This window comes from Ambystoma mexicanum, chromosome 5p, assembly GCF_040938575.1.
Source record: "Ambystoma mexicanum isolate Mex_15411 chromosome 5p, UKY_AmexF1_1, whole genome shotgun sequence".
Taxonomy (NCBI): Eukaryota; Metazoa; Chordata; class Amphibia; order Caudata; family Ambystomatidae; genus Ambystoma; species Ambystoma mexicanum.
Window position 1 is genome coordinate 974739543 of NC_090930.1, and position 19163 is coordinate 974758705.

Sequence of the window (19163 nt, forward strand, 5' to 3'; positions counted from 1 at the left end):
TATGTAATTTAATACGTACTGCTATTTTAATTTTGTAAAAAGTCGAGTTCTTTGACTAAAACGCAATAAATAAAAGAAATAAAAAAAATCCCCAAGGTGGTCCCTGTCCTCCCAGAGTTTATGTCTCTCCTACGCCCCTGCCATGAACTGCTTTTCTTTTTCTTAATTTTCTTCTGTTTTCTTTTCTTCTTTTCTTTTGTTTTATACAGTGATGATATATGTAATTTAATACGTACTGCTATTTTAATTTTAATTTTGTAAAAAGTCGAGTTCTTTGACTAAAACACAATAAATAATAAAAAAATTCCCAAGGTGTCCCCTGTCTCCGCCAGATTTTATGTGTCTCCTATGCCCCTGGACACCTGCCTGCCAAGTAGCGTTACAGAGCCCAAAAAATGGCATGTGGGGGTCCCCGTTCTAAAGATCCCACACTATAGGCATGAATTTATATCAGGCAGCAGCTGGTAACAAGAGAAAGAAACTGGACCACAAATAGGAAAGAGGCATTTGCCATGTGGTGGGGCTGTACCCAAGTTGAAACCCTGCATTTTCGTGTCTCACTTTCCTGTCCAGACTGCCCATAGCTGTCTGGGGTGGTTAATGGCTATGCAAGGAAAGAATGAGAAGCTTTTATGCTGGGTCATTTGGGATTAAATATGGACCTCAGGAATAAACCTGGTTCTCAACACTATAATGGGGATGGCCTAATTAGATACTCACTTGGATGATGAGCCAGACCGTTAGAAGGGTTTTGCTTACCAATTTCTGGCTGGGGATGTAAAACAGAATTCCCATTTCTTTTTGCTATGCAAACTGACGCTGGTTTTGTCCCTCAGAAGGTGAGTTCGGCTACACCGGCCTAGCTTTCCAAATGCTCCATTCTACAAAGTAGAAGTGCCCACGTGTGTACTTTGATGTGCCTTCCTACTGACATGCAATGTGATTTGGCAACATGACAGCCACAAAGTAACTTGTGATTATCGAAATAGCCCCCAGACCCAGTTGTGTTGGTAGGTCGGAGAGCGATGCGAAGATGTGTTATCGTCCACTGGCTCACTGCGGTAAAATATATTCATTTATGAAAAAAGAAGATTTAAAAGCAGAATTAAGAAGTGAACTTCTACATGGGTTGCTGTGAAAATTAGGCCAAGCATCGGATCACGTCCCAACAAAATCACAGTTATGTGACTCACAACTTACCCAAAGATTCCAATCCCTGCAGGTGTATTTAATTATCTATTTGGAAGTTAAATACAGCACATTACTTGGGCATTGAGGCAGCACAAGACATCTGATGGCATCAGCTACACATATGGTTTATAATTTAACATATGCTGACCATGCCTGGCATATGATGGCATCATTAGGAAAGTTGAGGCAGCGCTTGACATACAACTGACAAACCTATCGGCATTGCTAGTGGCTGATTTCTCAGGAGTGCCCCAATGCAGAGAAACATTTCAGTCTTCACTGCAAGAGCTGCTCATGAAAGCACTCTCTAAATGCGGACGCCAGCAGCTGAATCCACTCTGATTTCTGAATGTCCACTCAAAATACATGTGGATACTGTGAATGAGAGCAGTTATTCTAAAAACTTGTGTGATTTGCAAACTCCCGGACCGGGCAGGGAGACCCCTTTAATGGCGCTTTTTATAGGGATGGCGGTAAGAGTAAAAAGGAGGCAGTGATCAATTTCCATCCTCAAAATGAGTGTGTAAATGTATGGAATGAAATAGATAAATAATGTGTGTGGATGACCAGAAATAACACAAATATAAGCCGGTCAAGTGGCACAGCGAGTAGAACGCTCGCTTTGACATCAGTGCAGAGCCTGCTAACGCAGGTTCGAATCCCGGCGGGGCCAAACTCAGCCTTTCATCCTTCCGAGGTCGATAAATGAGCACCACACACCGTGGGTAATAATAAGAAGCGCTCAGATACCTGAGGGTTCGTAGCACTATATAAGTGCCAAATTAATATTATTATTATTATTAAATAGTATTTATGCAAACCAAAATCTGGTGGCCTCAACCCAGTTTCTTATGATTAGCCAGGGATCAAAAAAATCCAACCTACAGGAAAGGAAATTACCGCATGGCTCATTTGCTCTTGTATTATGAGAGCATAGTTATAAAAGTTAGGGGATCTTCTAACACCTTATGCAAAATAAGAAACCTGCAGCCTTGGTGCTAGTACGCCCTTACCAACACAAAATGAAGGAGGAACGCTTCATCCATTGTTGCTGGTCAAATCATATTGGGATACCAGTATTATGAAAATGCCCATAGCCAGTCACTTTGCATTTCTTCTTACAGTCGGGACTTACCGTCGAGGCATCTTTGAGACACTGAGCTTGCCCTGTCACGGGAACATAAACAATACGGCACAACAGAGGCTTTTCAGTTCGGAAAGAGGCTCCCTGGCTGGAGCAGGGCCTGGACACAGCCTGGGGCCCTGCAATTCCATCTGATGGCCGAACACTCCATGGTTGCCCGTGGCAACAATCCAAACATCAACAGGAACTTCTTTTTCATTTCGCTCCACTGCAAGGGCCAGTAATAAGGATCAAGTAGTGCTTTTTCGGCAAGCAAAATCCCACGGTGTAAGGTAAGCAACTATGAAGGGTGTTTTGAGCACATCCCTATCACTGTGTGGTTTTATTAATATTTTAATGAATATCAAATCTGGGTTTCATGAATAAGTATTGATTTAGTATATAGACAATGTGGTTTTCTTTACCGAGAAGTCATCGAAATCGATTTACATCTGAAAACTGTAGAGAGTAAGCGTTATTTAGCTTTAAGCGGATCTCGATTGATTGGCAAATACGAACATACCTGTATTTCAAGTGCTCAGAATAGTGTCGATAAGCATTTCTATATTTTCTTTGCACCTAAATTAGAACATCGCACATGTGAGCGAATTACCTTGTTTCACTCTCATTCAATCCTGGCTTGCTGTCCTATTATCAGAAATAGTTCGAGGAGAATGGCCTGTATTTCTGAATGATAAGCATAGCAAAGAATAGACACATTAAATACATTAGTTATTGAGTGGAATTCAATTTTAAATCAGAGTTGCAAATGTTTGGATGAATACACATTTTTATGTTTTTACGTATGTATATTTAAACACAGCGAGCACATCCTTCCCAATTTATATTTTGCTGAGCACATCGTTGCCAGTTTACAGCACATCTAATTTGCACATCATTAACAGTTTCCATTATGCCAGTCATCCCAATATATTTTCCACGCTAAGATCAATGCAAGTTTCCATCATGCCCAGATCACATATATTGTCCACCTTCCTTTGCACCCTTTTAGTACATCTTGGATTTTCTACATTATGCCCACATGACACGCTGGGAGGGAGCCCCAGAGAATCATCTAGCAAGAAAGGCAGGCTTCATTCCCCGGTGAAAGCTTGCGTTCTATGCGGCCTGCCGATTCCTCCAGTGCATGACTGCCATTTGCCTTCTGATCACCTGCACCCCCTCCGTGGCTCCTCACCAATGCTGTCTCGCAGTGCCCCACTCTACCTGCTGCCATGCCCTCCTTGTCCCATTTTCCAAAATGCCACTTTACTGCTGCCATTCACTACCGACTCCGTGTCCCCTTTGCGCTCCTGGACCCATCTATGGAAATGGAAAGTGGATTCTGTGAGCTCCTATAGCCTTTTCTGTGGCGGCCATGATAAATGTCAGGGGTGTTGCTAGGTCGGGAAAAGACCCGGGGCTACGCTAACGTCGGAACTGTCAGGGCTGGGGGCTAGCTATAGACTTTTGGTTGTAGCTCCTGAAATTCTATCCGGGGCTACAACCAGAAGACCAGGGGCTATAGCTCCCATAGCCCCCCCCTAGCAACGCCTCTGATAAATGTAGCTGTTTTTAACAGAAGAAGTGGCTCATGCTCTACTTATGCCGTTTCTTGTGCCCTTTGCACCCTAGGTGTTATGCTGGGAAGCTGGCCATGCCATATTTACGGCATGACCAACCATATCAGTTGGTAAAGGTACTTATCCTCATTAAATGCCTTCGCTTCACTCATGCCTGTTAACTTGGCTTGCAGGCCATCACCACCAATTATGGCAGGTCACACCATAGATTATGGACCAATTAGCAATCATTTGCAGTTTACATTATGTGCTTTACCATACCCGGGCAAGTTGCTCAGCTAATCCATCATTATTGGTTTACAGGTTGGGTGGGGTAGGTTGGCCTATCGGGCTCAGGCCACCCTAGCCAAGCTGTGAGCAAACAACAGACAGGTTGGCTGCCTGGGGTCTCTGACACCATTTCTCCATGCAAAATGGTTTGTATTTTCTGTGCAATGGCCCAATTTACACTTAGGAGTAGTGTTCAGATTTGCATTGGGTTTAGGGCTGCTGAAATTATTTAATTTGGATGCTTTCACACTGGTGCAATGTCACGATTGTAAAAGATGGAAACATTGGTACATTGAGCACATATTTTATGTTGATTTGTTCTGCGCACCGCTACCACCCTAGGGCAGTCTACAGGCGCTCTACATATGCACTGGTGATACTACTAGTGCTAGCAGCAAAACCCATCCAATCATTGTACTGGCCCTAACCCTCAATCCAATCACCACCAGTCAGGTAGCTAGGGGTCCGACGTCATTGCCCAGCCACTGGTCCACTGCATGCTGCCAAAACCTGCATAGCCCTAGCTATCATGTTGCTTGTGTAATCTGAGTGTGTTCTGGAATTGAAATGGAAATGAAGGTGAGGAGATCGTGAGCGTCGGTTGGAGAGGAGGGGCTGAGATGGAGAGAGTGAATCTGGTGGGGCTCCTTTATGAAGAAGACATGATAAATAAACAAATATGAACCCACCAGATGGTGTTATTGTGGGGCTGGCTGCGGTCATATGGCCGGCCTCACTGGTGCTGAGGGATCCCAGCACCATGTTGGTGTGTCGGGGTCACCAGGACTTACTTGGTTACAGGGTAGGACCCTGTGAGGCTGTGGGGACACAGCCTGGGTACCGGAGCACCTTGGACGCCAGGTGCCTGGGCTGGACCCAGGCCATCAGGCTGCTCTGGGTGCCCAGACCAGCAGGGACCTCCAGGGCCTTGATTGCACAGCGTGGGACTGCAGCCCAGGGCTGCAGGACCGTGATCACATGGTGTAGCCCTGCAGGCCCAGAATGAGAGGCGGAGACAACAGATGTTCCATAGTTGGAGTCTGCAGCCGTTCCAATGGACTTGCCTGCAGTTGCTCCTTTTATTAGCTTGGTCCATGACACAGTCATGGCCCATCTTAAAAGGGCATTACACCTTGGGTGGGACCCACATCTTAAAAGGCCAATATACATGGGAGGGTCACACATCACACACCTCCTTTTGCATAATGAACAAAACAAAAATTGCTGAAACATACATGATATGATATGATAGTTTATTTATATAGCGCCTAGACACAATGGCCCTCATTACGACCCTGGCGGAAAGTGACTGACCGGACCGCCACAGCGTAAATAGCGTTTCCGCCATTGCACGAAGGAGCAAAGTGCGGCCCATTCCGACCCATCGGGCACGAGCACCACGGCATGGCGGAAGTGCAAAGTCCGCGATGGCGGAAATGACCCCAAAACGGCCCACACCGCCGCCGTACGGCGCCCTAGGTGCAATACCGCCACCCATCACAGCGGACACCGCAGTGTGCGCCTACCGGAAAGTACGGTACCGGAAATATACGGAAACGGAAGTTAAAACATGGGCCCGGAACGGGAAACATCCCGCCGTACACCTATAAAACCACTAAAACCACACAACCACTAAAATCACTACCCTGAAACACACCCCAACCCGTCATCCACCCTAGCGAAACCAAGAAAAATGGGAAAAGTAGCGAAGAAAGCGTGCGACCGCAAGCGGCAGGTCCACTTCTCCCGTGAGGAACTCACCGTGCTAACAGAGACCCTCCAGGAGAATGCTGCCGTCGTCTTCTGCACGCAAATGACCAGGACGGCACTTGCAAACAAGAAGGCCATATGGGCTCTGGTGGCACAGCGGGTAAGTGCGGTGGGGACCGCACCCCGCACCCCACAGCAATGCCGCAAGCGATGGGACGACCTGCGGATACGCGTCCGCAGCATACTCTCTGCCAACCGCAACATTGCCACAGCCACCGGGGGAGGTCCTGAATCACCCATCAAGTTGACCCCCTGGGAAGAAATCTGTGCCTCCACCATCGGAATGGAGAGCATAGAGGGAGTCGGAGGGATGGAGAAAGGAGTGCAGACATCCGAAGATTCAGGTAGGTGGGCCAAATAAAACAATGCCAAATCCACAAAGTCCATCCATGTGAAGTACTATGCGTCCACATAGTGCAACAGAAACACATGTCCAGGAGAACGTCCACACACATCGGCCTGATAGCGCACGTTAAAACCCACAATAAATACATAAATAATTAAAAACCCCTAAAACACGCACTACACGTGCAGCAGGCACACCCTAACTGCAGGCTGCCAAACAACTGCACCCTCACTCCACACACAAATGAAAGCACCTCCAAGGCCCCGACCCAAATCACCCTCAGGTACCACCCCAATGCATGTGATACAATGCCATTCCAATTCCCACAGACCCATCAATAACCCTCGCCCTCCTTTACTCCACCACAGGGTCCGATCCAAACGACGAGCTTCAGGACACCCCTACCAGCACACCTGCAAAGAGGGCCAAGACCAACGGCCAAAGACCCTCCACCTCAGCTGCACACATCAAGACACGGCAGCAGCACAAATCAGGTGGCAGCACAGAGGAGGGAACATCAACAGGCACCCCAGCAGCCAGCATGCCCACAACACCACCACCACAGGTCCCCCCAACGGATGCCACAGAAGGCACTGCCTCTGGTGGCAGCAGCACCATAGGTGACACCCCATTGATGGCAGCATGCTCCGACACAGAAGACGGGGATGTCGAAGTCAGATCCATCCATGACCTGTCCCAATCCCCCTGTCTGTCCCATCCTGTACAACATGAGGATACCACGCAGGGGCACCCACAAGACGACGACTGGCCATCCCCCACAAGCCCTGTGGCAAGGCAACATGAGGACAACAGCCCCTCTGTGACACCCCCGCAAATGGCCATGGCCCAGCAGAGGCAACAGTCCCTCGACCAGTTAATCGTGCAACAGCAGCAACTGGCCACGCTCCTCAAGGACCATGCCGATGAATGTGGGGGCACTAAGGCAGACATAGAAACATCAACTGAGACACTTAGGGCAGAAATGGAGAGAGGTACAGAGACACTAAGGGCACAAATGGAGAGTAGCACCGAGAGCCTGGGAGTCCAAATGGAGAGATGCACCGAGAGCCTGAGGGGGGAACTGCATGCGACGTCCAAGGACGTATGTGCCGAACTTGCCGCAGTGCGCCGTGTGCTCACTGAGCTCTCGCAAACCCTTAGGGACATGCATGGACGTGAGCAGGCAGAGACATCATCCGTTGCAAGTTCCGTCCAGGGCAGCCCCCAACGTAGATCTGGGAGGAACCTGCGCTCCACAGGCAGGGGTGCCCCTGATACCCGCAGAGGGGGCTTGCAATAGCGACTGCCCACTGACAATGAGCATCTTTGGACACTGGTGTTCGGGGGGGAGGTAGGAGGGTGGAGGGGGTGTGTTGGGCTCACTTGGGTGGCGGGTCGATAGGGTGTACAACATGATATCACATATGCCATAAACAGTGCACGATCAACCAATGAGATGTGTGGACATTGATCTTTGTGTACTAGGCCATCATAGGCGTACAGTCCATATTGTGCATGTCCCAGACACACACAGTGCCACGAGTCCCGTGTCCATGTATCAGCCACCAGGCGTGAGTGCTAGAAGCATACATCAATGAGATGCTGACGAATGTCACGGCCCTCCGGTGCCTCGCAGACTCCATGAGGTGCTGCCACATCCCCACCCTCATCATGACCATCATCAGGTGCTTGCAGTTCTGCGTCAGGGGGCATGGGCACATTTCTACGTACGCACATGTTGTGGAGCATGACACATGCCATCACCATCTTTGCAACCTTCTCATGGCGGTACAGGAGTGCCCCGCCAGACCTGCTGAGGCAGCGGAAACGACCCTTCAGTAGGCCGAATGCCTGTTCAATGACTACAGGGGTACGTGAGTGGGCATGGTTGTAGTCCTCCTCATGCTGGTCCCGTGGGTTCCGGACTGGTGTGAGGAGCCATCTCTTCAGTGGATATCCAGCATCACCTGTATGTGGACGAGAAACGTATGATGTGGAATGCCATTGCTACGTACGCACCCCCCCCCTTCCTGCCAGGTCATTGCCGAATCACATACCCCACATTATCATGCATGTAATGAGACTCACCGAGTAGCCAGGATCTGTTCCCTGCGTGTCGCTCCATGTAGCGTGGTATTGTAGAGTTCCTCAAGACCATAGAATCATGGGTTGATCCAGGGAATCTGGCACAACAATGTGTAATGATCCTGTTGGAGTCACACACCATTTGTACATTCAGGGAATGAAATTGTTTTCGGTTGCGGTACTGGGCCTCCATGGCATGTGGGACGACCAATTCCACATGGGTGCAGTCGATGGCACGAATGCAACCCGGTATGCCGGCAAGTGCATGGAATCCCACTTTTGTGTTGGTAATTTCCTGCTCCGAGCGTGGTAGAGAGATGTAGTCGTCTGCGTGCTGCAGGAGGGCATCGAGCACTTGCAATAGTGTCCGTGAGAACAGTGGCTGAGAAATGCCATGCAACTGTCCGACTGTGTGCTGGTAGGTGCCTGTGGCCAGGAAGTGGAGTACAGACACCACCTTCAGTAGGGGTGGGATGGCGGTTGGGCTATCTATCATGCTGACAAGGTCAGCCTGTGTCATGTCCACAATGGCGGCTATGGTGTCCCGGTCCAGACGGTAGAGGGTGTGGATCTGCTCATCAGTGAGGTTGAACGGATGTGCTCGGAGGCGTGGGATTGCGGGCTGCCTGCGTGGTGGTAGTGGCTGTGCTGGCGGCCCTTGCTGGCCCTGCCTTGGCCTCCTCCTCCTCCTGCGTCTCCTCCGTGCGGCCGGTTGTAGTTGGTGTTCGTCTTCTTCTTGGAGTTGGAGTACTTGCAGTGCTATCAGGTCCCCCAGGGCCAACATCGCGAGTCCTGCCGGTAGCATTTCGGTGTGGTTGTGGGAGGAGACTGGCTGTGCAATTTATGTGTTTTCAGGCTGTATGGCCTCCACCTGTGGTGATTAATTCCACCTGTGCAAACTGCTCTCCCCTTTGGCCGAGCACGTCCCGCGCACAACGCTGCAATTCGGGGAATGGCATCTTGCTATTGCAATCATGTATTTGTACCCGATGGCCGTGTAAGATTGGTTGATATGTTCATTCTGCTGTGGTCCCATTGTTTCACATACTATCTGTGCAGTCGCGAACAGACTTGTGAAGGGTCAGTGGAACGTAGTACTCGAGTAACGGTGGGCCCTCATGCATCACTGTACCGAGTTGCAACGTCGGGCGGGGCGTCCCATTTGTGGGTGAAGGCAGTTGCCATTTTCACACACAGCCGCACTCGATGGAATAATTAGTGATTTCAAACGGCCACAGATGCCTCTTCGACGTGATGTTGCAAATGAGGAATTCGAAGGGCGGCGCTTTCGGTTTTCAGCTAGCGGCGAGGAAATGCCCACAGGTCTGACTGCAAATATAACGTACTATTGTTCAATGTCCTTGAGACAGGGGCCATGGCGAGGATGCAATGATTGATATGAATAGTTTGGGATGCGCAATAGCGACGTGGGCGATGAGGCCGGACGTTCCCAAATACATGTTACTTCACTACACTGGAATTACGGGCTGGGGCACTGTGGATTTTGCAGGCTGCATAACGCACAGACTCAATGGATATTTCTAATGTTATGTGAGTAAATATTCAGGCGTTTTAATCCCGGGATGAGGGAATGATGAATGGATGCATGGGCAGGTGATTTGATACAGAGTTTGCCATGTACAGGGCTTCTTGGGATCTATCCGCCTCCCCTACGCTATGTGATGCAGGGCTGCCATAGTGGGACCATCGTCTATCTGGCCTTGTTGAGCCCTCCCTGTCTCGACGCGCCCTCAGACACTTGTGTCCATGCACGTTAACATTCCCATCTGATGGATTCTGTTTTGACAGACGCATGCACAGGTACACTCGTTTGTGATGGTGTTTGCATCTCGATATAGATGGTTATGAGTCGCAAGTGGTTTTGGGGTGGTGATGATCCTTTGGAGTGGGCTAGCATGCATATGGCTGTGGATTTAGTGTGATCATTGAAGTGAGTTGTTCGAATGTAGTTCTGATGGCCATTCTGTTCTTTTTCTTTTCTTTTGGGTGACAGGTATCTCCTCCCCTTTTGCCACTGCCATCTGTATGCCACTCCTGCAGATGGGTTTTACTCCCGACACCTGCTGCTTCGTGTTAATCAGTGGAGCAGCATTACGATCTTATGGGACGATCGCCAATGGCCCACATGCCCTTACGCAGTACTGGTGGCTCGGAGCAACATTTCGGCCTTTCAGCTGGACTAGTGCCTCCCCATTGGGACGGCCCTGCGGTTCTGTGCGCTTCCATGTTGCCTTTTCGTACGTGAATGTGGCTCTGTGTACCATGAGGGAACAGGGCGTCACACAAGTAGTGGCTGGTCATTTCTTGCGGATGCAGCCCACAATGGTGAAAAGTGTTTTGGAGTTCATGGCCTGATGGCTGTATGGGCTTGGTGATTTTGATGTGCATTAAATTTCTATTCTGATTTGGCCCGTGTAGCGTTCTTCTTTGCAAGTGATGTGGCATATGCCTATTTGGGGGGCGATGTATTGTGAGGAGATCTGCATTGGGTTCCAGCTTCGGAGTTTAGTTGCGTGGTACTGTACTGGGCGCGTTTGCCTACGAAGCCCGTGAGGTCAGGGATGGGGGCTGCCAATCTGACAGTTTGAATGTTGTCATGCTCAGGGGCGGGGGATTGGGTTTTGTGTAACAGATGCCGGTCAGCCAGGTGGACTGGTGGAATGATGTGATTCTCGGAATATTGCTGGTCACAGGTGCCTGTGTTTGCGTGCGTTTCTTGGTGGGGGACTGTGGTCATGTCCATTGGGATGGCTTCTGTATTCGTGCCATCTGTGCCCTGCAGCTCCCATTGGCCCCTGTTGTGTTTCTTTTGTTCGTTGGCATGCATGGGTGACTTGTACATTTCAATGGTTGCATTGTGACTTCATTGCACCTACGGGGAGTTGTACTTTGTGGCCAGGGAGCGGTGTACAGGCACTCAGTGGGGCCGTTTACGGTTGATTCGCGATGCCGTACTTCTCACCATGGCGGAATGGTACATTCCGCCATGCTTGATGGCGTTAGGTACATGTCCGCTAGGGTCGGAATTGGCGTACCCTTGCGCCATGGTGGTGTTTGCGGTTTGGCATGGCGCGCGCGCGCGTGCTTGGTGCAGTTAGCGTTGGCGTTCACTACGGTGTCGCTAATGGCTTCGTACTTTTCGGTGACGGGTCATAGTCGCACCGAGCGCTATTCGATGGCGGTATTGCATTTCCGCCATCGTTTTCCGAATTCCGCAAGGGTCGTAATGAGGGCCAATGTGTTTCAAAGAACCTCAAGGCAAGGGAGGGAACAAGGGAAAATACAATGACATTCTTACACACCATGAACAATAAGAATGTGAAATTGACTATCGTACTCGGCCTATCGACATTACAGATAGTGCAAGAGCTAAGACACAGATAAGGAAGGAAGGGAGGGGGAGAGTGGGAATGAAATGGAAAGAGACAGGCGACTACCATACTAGGCCTGACAACATTTCTGGTAGAGCCGGAGATTAACAAAAGGTGATTTTCCCCGTTACAGAATGACAATACTTATACCACTTGGGAATTATGGGGTAGACAGATAGTAGGGTATGCCACTCATACATACATAGGGACTCAGGAAGTTGCAGACATAAAACAGATATCATCACACTCTAAAACATAATCAGCGGGGTGACAGTCGTGGTTGGCGAACCGCCATTGGAATGTTGGCAGTTCTACCACATTTCACAAGACCCTTATTAACCTGGGGTAAGTAGAATTTCCACCACTGAATGACGCCATTGCTAGCTGCTGGCACCATTTAGAGCATGCCTACAAACTACAGGAGCACAGCATCACATCCATTTAACTGGGACCACTTTAAGCAAATAATCTACATGCAGGCTCACAGCATCTAAACGGATGTTTGATGAGTCTCTTCCAAGCACTTGCAGGACTGTAGGAAACCAGTCCACTTTGCTCCAGTGTCCATTCAGGATAGTCATTACCACGGGTCCAGGTCCATTGATGGTACAGTTCAAAGGCCAGCAAAGCCGCACCTGGGAACGCCAGGGGCCCCATCGCCATAGTCCCTGATGTTGGGGCTTGCAGCGAGACGCGGGTATCAGGTTGTCCAGGCTGCGCCACATGATGTTGGCAGGGCATGGGGTGACAGCATGTTACTCACCCCCATTTCTTGGCCACGCTCCCCCAGGCAGGAGTGTCACTTTACTGCAGTGGCACAGGAGGGCGCACATGCACTTGTGCAGAGCTGCAACCCTCAATTGCCCATTGCACTTCTTCTTGGTGGCAGGTGTCAGGGCCACTTGCAGGGCAGGCACGGCACCACAAGTGGCAGGGCGTGGAGGCCACTTGCTGCTTGCTTCTCTCCCCCAGGCAGGAGTGTGGGTAGGAAGCTGCCAGTAGCAGAGGGCGCACACCAGTGGCAGTGTGACACTAGTGGTAGAACTGTGGGCAGGGCGCTGCCTGTAGCAGAGGGTACACACCAGTGGCAGGGTAACTCTAGTGGCAGGACTCTGGGCAGGGCACTGTCCATAGTGGAGGGCACACACCAGTGGCAGGGTGCTGGGGCCACTTCATCTTTCTCCCCCTTGCAGCCATATTCACCACCAGGGGCCCGGGTAGATTTTACTTACTTTGCTCTGAGCCGGAGCACCCCATCATGCCTACCACCTGGTGTGCCCGGGATCTTTTGAACTATGCTTCGACACAGAGCCTAGCAGAAAACTCACCGCCTTCATGGCCTGGGGGCTGCAGGGGGCCATACACTTTATTGTCATTGCGCCATCCTGGACCGCTTCCCCCTTGACAGGGAGTTCTGGCATGAAGCAAACAGAATGTCTCCGCCAGCTGGCCTAGAATCTTCTTGTTGAGAGTGCTACTCCTTTTTCCTGCTGCTCCGATGTCTGGAGCACTTTCGCTTCACAGCCGATCTGCAGTAGTTATTTACGCTCTGACATGGAGCACTTCTATAGTTACCACCGGGTACCGCCTGTGGGCCGAGATTTCCCCTGAGCAGCGGGGCTAAGTGCCGGTGAGTGTGGCAACCTTTTCCTTCCGCTCCAGATTGCAGCATAAGTTAATCACCACCCGGCAGCCCAGGATCTCGATGGGGGCTGCTGGCACAGCAAACACACCTACTGTCGGTTGTCGCCTACGGGGCTGAGGGCGGGCACTCATCTTCTCCTTTTTGCTGCTTGACCTCCCTGTTTCCCCAGCAGGCTTCAGCTCTCCGTTGGGGCACAGCTCCTTCCTTCTGGGGAGGATGGTGTTTCACCCACCTTGTGATATGCAGCAACGGCCGCACAGTTACTGTTACTTTTACTTTATTCTTCTGTCGGTGGATGCTGCAGGAGGCTTCGGGCTGGCCCTAACCCTGGCCGCACAAGCTCCCTCCTCTCAGAGGGATGCAGCCAGGGAGGATCCGCCGGCAGGGGTCCAGTCATGACACCCCCTCATCTTCTCCACGGCGATGCTAGCCGCTACTCCTCCTTTCTTCCTCCTTCTTTAAATAAAATGAGGGACAGCAGGGACGGGCACATCGTGGGGGCTCTTCCTCCTCTTCGTCGCCATTTTTGTGGTGCCAGCAGCGGTCACGCAGCCAGGCTCACTGGTGCTGGGGGCCCAGCTTCATGTTGGTGTGCTGGGGCACCTAGACTTATTTGGTTACAGGGTAGAACCCTGTGAGGCTGTGGGGACACACCTTGGGTGGCGGAGCACCTCGGCTGGGGGCCCAGACCAGCAGGGACCTGCAGGGCCGTGATCACACAGCGTGGGCCTGCAGGCCCAGAATGAGAGATGGAGACAACAGATGTTCCATGGTTGGAATCTGCAGCCGTTCGGATGCACGTGCCTGCAGTTGATCCTTTTATTAGCTTGGGCCATGGCACAGTCATGGCCCATCTTAAAAGGGCATTACACATTAGGCGGGACCCACATCTTAAAAGGGCAATACACATGGGAGGGTCAGACATCACAGATCACTACAATTATGGTGACCAGTGAGCCCTGCCAGAACCGAATTGACCGCACTTGCGGTGCGCAATAATGATGTACGTCGAACTAAAGAAGAGCTGCGGTGTAGTGAAGTAAACGGTTTGGAAGATCCACAGAGGCTCGTAAGAAGGAGCAAACTAAGGTCACAGTCCTCGAAGGTAACTGTGTGAGCCGCGCAAGGAGGACTGTTGGGTGTCCTGACCCACGTTTGAGCTATCATGCTGCAACATTTGGTGCTGTGGGCTTAGAAAATCCAAGATGGCCAAAAAGCTCACAAGTGCGCCAGAATCCAGGAGAACCACGCAGTTTGTGTGCACACCAAAATGGTTACCTCACTTGCCACCCACCAGTGTAAAGAAAGATCTTTGTTAACAAAATCCACTGTTATTGATGTCAAAAAGTTGCTGAAATCCTGACTCATTGGACCACTTTAAAGATTCAACCCTTTTGTGGGGTTCCACATAACCAGCTTACTGTAAGGAGCCCCATCAAAACAATGTTAAGCAAGGATTTACTACCATGTAAGAACCATTCCTGTTTGGAATGCATTAATCCAAGAAAAATCCCAAAAATGGTTGCATTACCAGTACTCACCACTATCAGAAAGCCGGCGTTTTAAAACAACACCAGACTTTTTTGTGTAAAACTGAATAAATGAACCCAAAGCAGGCCAAAGAAAGACTTACTGAGAGGTGGATCCAATGTAAAGTTATATTCTGAAGTGACTTGAAGGTTTATAACAAGACTGGCTGAGCTGTGGATTTCAGCAGTTTAAGTAAATTTGGACTGAAAGACACTAAAAATCTAAATGTTTAAAAGAAATGAGTGACCTACTTTTGAGTGTCACATAGGTTTCAATTGTTTAAATGTCATAGTTTTAAACTTAGAATTAGCATTCTAGCTGCATATGTAAAAATGGTTAGTTTTATTTGAATGCAGAAAACTGGGTAACTAAAAGTGACATTAGCTGGGGCCTGGCTTAAGGAACTGAATTCTGCCCACCAGCTACCCCTGACAGGAGTTGAGACTTGCACAACAGCTGTGTTCCCAGGCCTAGCTGCCTTTTGCTGTTCCCACCAAAAGGGATATGACACTTCTCTCATTGAATTACCAAGGGACTGCTAGAGACTAAACATAGGACCCAGGCAGAGGGTTTATTGAAGTGGCCATAAATGGCTTCCTCTTGAACAATGGGCCTTCCAGGGCCCAGGCAGATGGTTTATTGCAGGGGTCATACAAATGGCTTCCTCTTGGCAGAAACTGGGAGGGGGAGAAACTGGAGACAGAGGCTGAGCTTGAAGAAAGTGGAAAGACTGGTTTCTGTACCATGTGACCTGAAAAGACACACCCCTGTAGCCAGAATATGGTCTTAGAAAAAGATGAATAACTCATAGTACGGACTTGTCATAATTATTTAAATGATACCATAATTCTTGTGATTTTTCTGCCCACATTTTAAGAGGTTTTTAGAACCGGTGGCATGATCTGGGGGCGAGCTAGCAGTTAAGAGGGTATTACTTAAAATGTATGCATGTTAAAAATCTGACACTTCATCAAGTAATGTCCATACTCCTTGCGCACATGTGTATAAATTTGGGGTAATGTCCGATATTACGAAACCAGTTAAAAAGTGCAAATGTTGCCATTTCTCAATGCAAGCTCTCAGGAAGAGCAGATTTGAACAGGGTATATCTCATGTGATATGTGATGGGTGCATGTAATTTCAAACCACTGTGTATCTATGAAATATGTCTTTTTGAGCAAATATAGATTGTGTGTAAAATTTGACAGGGGTGGGTTCTCTGTATCATAAACAGACCTCATCATGATGACACTTCATTTCATTCCCCCAATCAAGGGGAAGAGGAGGAAGTGGCCAATGACAAGTGGAGAGGGGTAGGGCCTAGGAAGCTAGCCTCTCCACCCATTTTCAAAACACATAAAAGCAGACAGTCAGGACAGATAGGGACATTCTATTCCATCTGCTGCGGGACGCTCTGCCGGGAAAATCCATACTTTACCTCCATCAACCTCGAGAGAGCCAACATAGAGACTTCCATCTATCCACCTTCAGAGACCAAGACTTTACTTCAGAATTTGTAGCAGAGAGGTCAACTACAAGCTAAATCCCTCTTTAGCAGGCCTCAAATCATTGCCATTATCACAGCCAGGCGAGCTGTTTGAATTCTTTGCAAGAACTCTTGCCATTTGCCAGAGAGCAGTGTTGTATCCAGAGAGAGACCAGCTGAACCGGAGACCGCTGTATCCGGACCCACAGACCTGATCAGAACCAGAGACCCAGACCAGACCAGCAGAGTAGAGCTGACCCCGACGCTGTGCGCAGAGACCGTCCGAGGCGAGTGAAGAAAACCTGACCAGATCCGTGGCGAGGCCCATTCTATTTCTAAATTTATTGTGAGTACCTAGCAGAACTTTGCAGAACCAATCTCTTAGTTAAAATAATCTAATCCAAGCTATTTTAATATAAGTAGAACTGCCTCCTAACTGTCACCTGTCATTTGCAAAGCTGTCACCTGTCATTTTCTAGTTGCAAGCTGTAACTTGTCGCTTTGAACTTTTAACATTTCCAATCTGAAAAACGACCTTCACCATATCGCTCATATCTCCGTGACCGTTTGTCTTAGAGACTTGCAGTAACTTTCCTCTGAAAGCTGGGAATCTTGGCCTTCCAACGAACCGCATTCCTACCCCCTATACTTTTGCCGCAATCGCGAAAAACGCACTCGCGAATTTTACCGCGATTTGCAATTTCTCCACGTGTGAAAACAGCAGCTTCCTTGCTTTCCTTGCTAAAAATTCGTTTGCCTCTTAAGAACCATCCCTGAATCATTGCTAGAGTGAGTCTGGACTAATATTAACTTGATACCACTCACCCTGAACCTCTAGAGGGAATTAAAAGCATTTTAGCATATTTTTCACTTCATTGCCAGCACATATAAAAGCATTTTGGGCCTGTGTTTCAAACTTCTGTAGTCTAAGCTTGCTGGGGTGAACTGAATTACATTTGATTGCATTTCTGAGAACTGTGTGCTTTCCTTCCATTTCCTTGCATTGCATAAAAGGGGGGGTGAATTGTCCAAGAAAGTGATTACATTGTCTTTTGCTGAAATCCTATCAAGTTATTTTCTGTACTGCATTTCATTCCACATTGCATCCATTTGAAACCATCAAAGTATTGTTGCTATCTTATCCATCCTATAACCACTCATCATTGATTATAAAGAAGTGTGCTAGTGCCGGACTATCCATTATTGATTACTGCTCAGATTAAGTGTGATATTCAATTATTAATTTATTATAAAGTGTGATATATATATATATTGTTTAAATTCTCAAATAAACCTTTTAACTTGCAAAACAGAACTACTTCTTGGCTCAGTGGGGTCAGGGGGATTCCAAGAGAGGGGTGTTATATAGGGGTAGTCATCCAGAACGCATGAAATGGACATAAAGATATATCAATAAGGGTTTCCATTCAGTATCCCAGACTAGGCATTGACTTAGCTGTAGTGTTGAATTGAATCCTCTTACAAATTGGGGGCTCGTCCGGGATTCCGGATTAGATCTATCACTTGTGCAGATTAATACAGTGTGCCAGCTGACCAGATACACATATCCGGTCGGATCACCACGCTGTGTTACGCTGTAAAGCACTCCTCAAAGGAACGCTCTAAGGATAAGGAAAAGGTCTGTTTTGCAAAAATAAAATACAAACTTCTGTAAGTCAGGAAGGAACTCAAATTCCAGAATGACGACCTTGGTAGATATGAAAATAGCCAGAGAGCACTTCTTACATAAGCTATTTGTGAGAAGTGAGTGGACTCATCAGGACCAGACGGTCTGGTTGCAAGCAATCGCACCCCAGATCATGGAAACAGGGTCAGATATATGGAGAGACCAGGGTCCCTTACATGTGGCCCTGAGTGAACTATATATGTCCTCTAAGGCCAAGGATGAGCACAACAAGATTGCCAGGGTAGCGGCATATTTATATTTACATATGGGAGCCATGCAGGACAAATGTGCTGAAGGCCAAGATCTGGCGAGTAGGCAACTGCTGGCATTACAGAAGGCCCAATCTGATCTGGACTCTTCTGAGCAGAGGCTGCAGAGGAGCCAGGAGTCAGAAAATGATAGAAGGCAGTATATCATTAAAATAAAAGAGGACATGGATATACTGCAACAGGAAAAGGCTGACCAGGATACTAGATTTCTGGCCCTGCAGAAGGAGCACCAAGACAGTTTGGACTCCTTACTGCAGAGCCAGAAAAAGCTGGAGCAACAATTAGACTTTAACAGGGCATGCACGGAGCAGGTAGCCACCCAGCAAAGTCATCTAGATAGAGTGAAGGCAGAGAGCAACAAGCTGATTTTGAAAGACCTGGATACCCAGGCAGAGTTTGATGAAGAACGCCAGAAAGCTGGTGCCTTTCAAAGGCAGAGGGACGACCTGGCGGCACAAATGCAGGCTCTTAGTCAGGAAAGAGACGCCTTAGGCCAGGAAGTCTGCCATTTAAAAAGAAAAACAGAAGAAAATCACTTGGCCCTCCAGGGGCTGGGTGACCTCCAAAAAGAACACCAGAACTTGTTAGAACACACCAGGAGGGTGGAGGATGCTCTGGCAAGAAAGGAGCAGGCCAATAGGGACACAGCTCAGGAGGTAACCCTCCTGCAGCAAAGACTGGCCCAGTGCTCCAGGACCAATCAGGAGGCCCAGAGAGAGAATGAGGCTCTCTGCCAGCACAATGATAGACTCCAACAACAGGTAGCGATGCAGGAGAGACTGATAG

General features: G+C 48.8%; 1 protein-coding gene across 1 annotated transcript in view; it reads left to right on the top strand.

Moving 5' to 3' along the window:
- Window positions 1-2538: 2538 nt before the first annotated feature.
- LOC138481344 (testis expressed protein 56-like) overlaps window positions 2539-19163 on the top strand; it is a 418767-nt gene continuing 402142 nt past the window's right edge. Inside the window, exon 1 of the mRNA XM_069613446.1 lies at window positions 2539-2607. The gene's annotated coding sequence lies outside the window, so the exon portion shown is untranslated. The remainder of the gene's footprint in view (window positions 2608-19163) is intronic.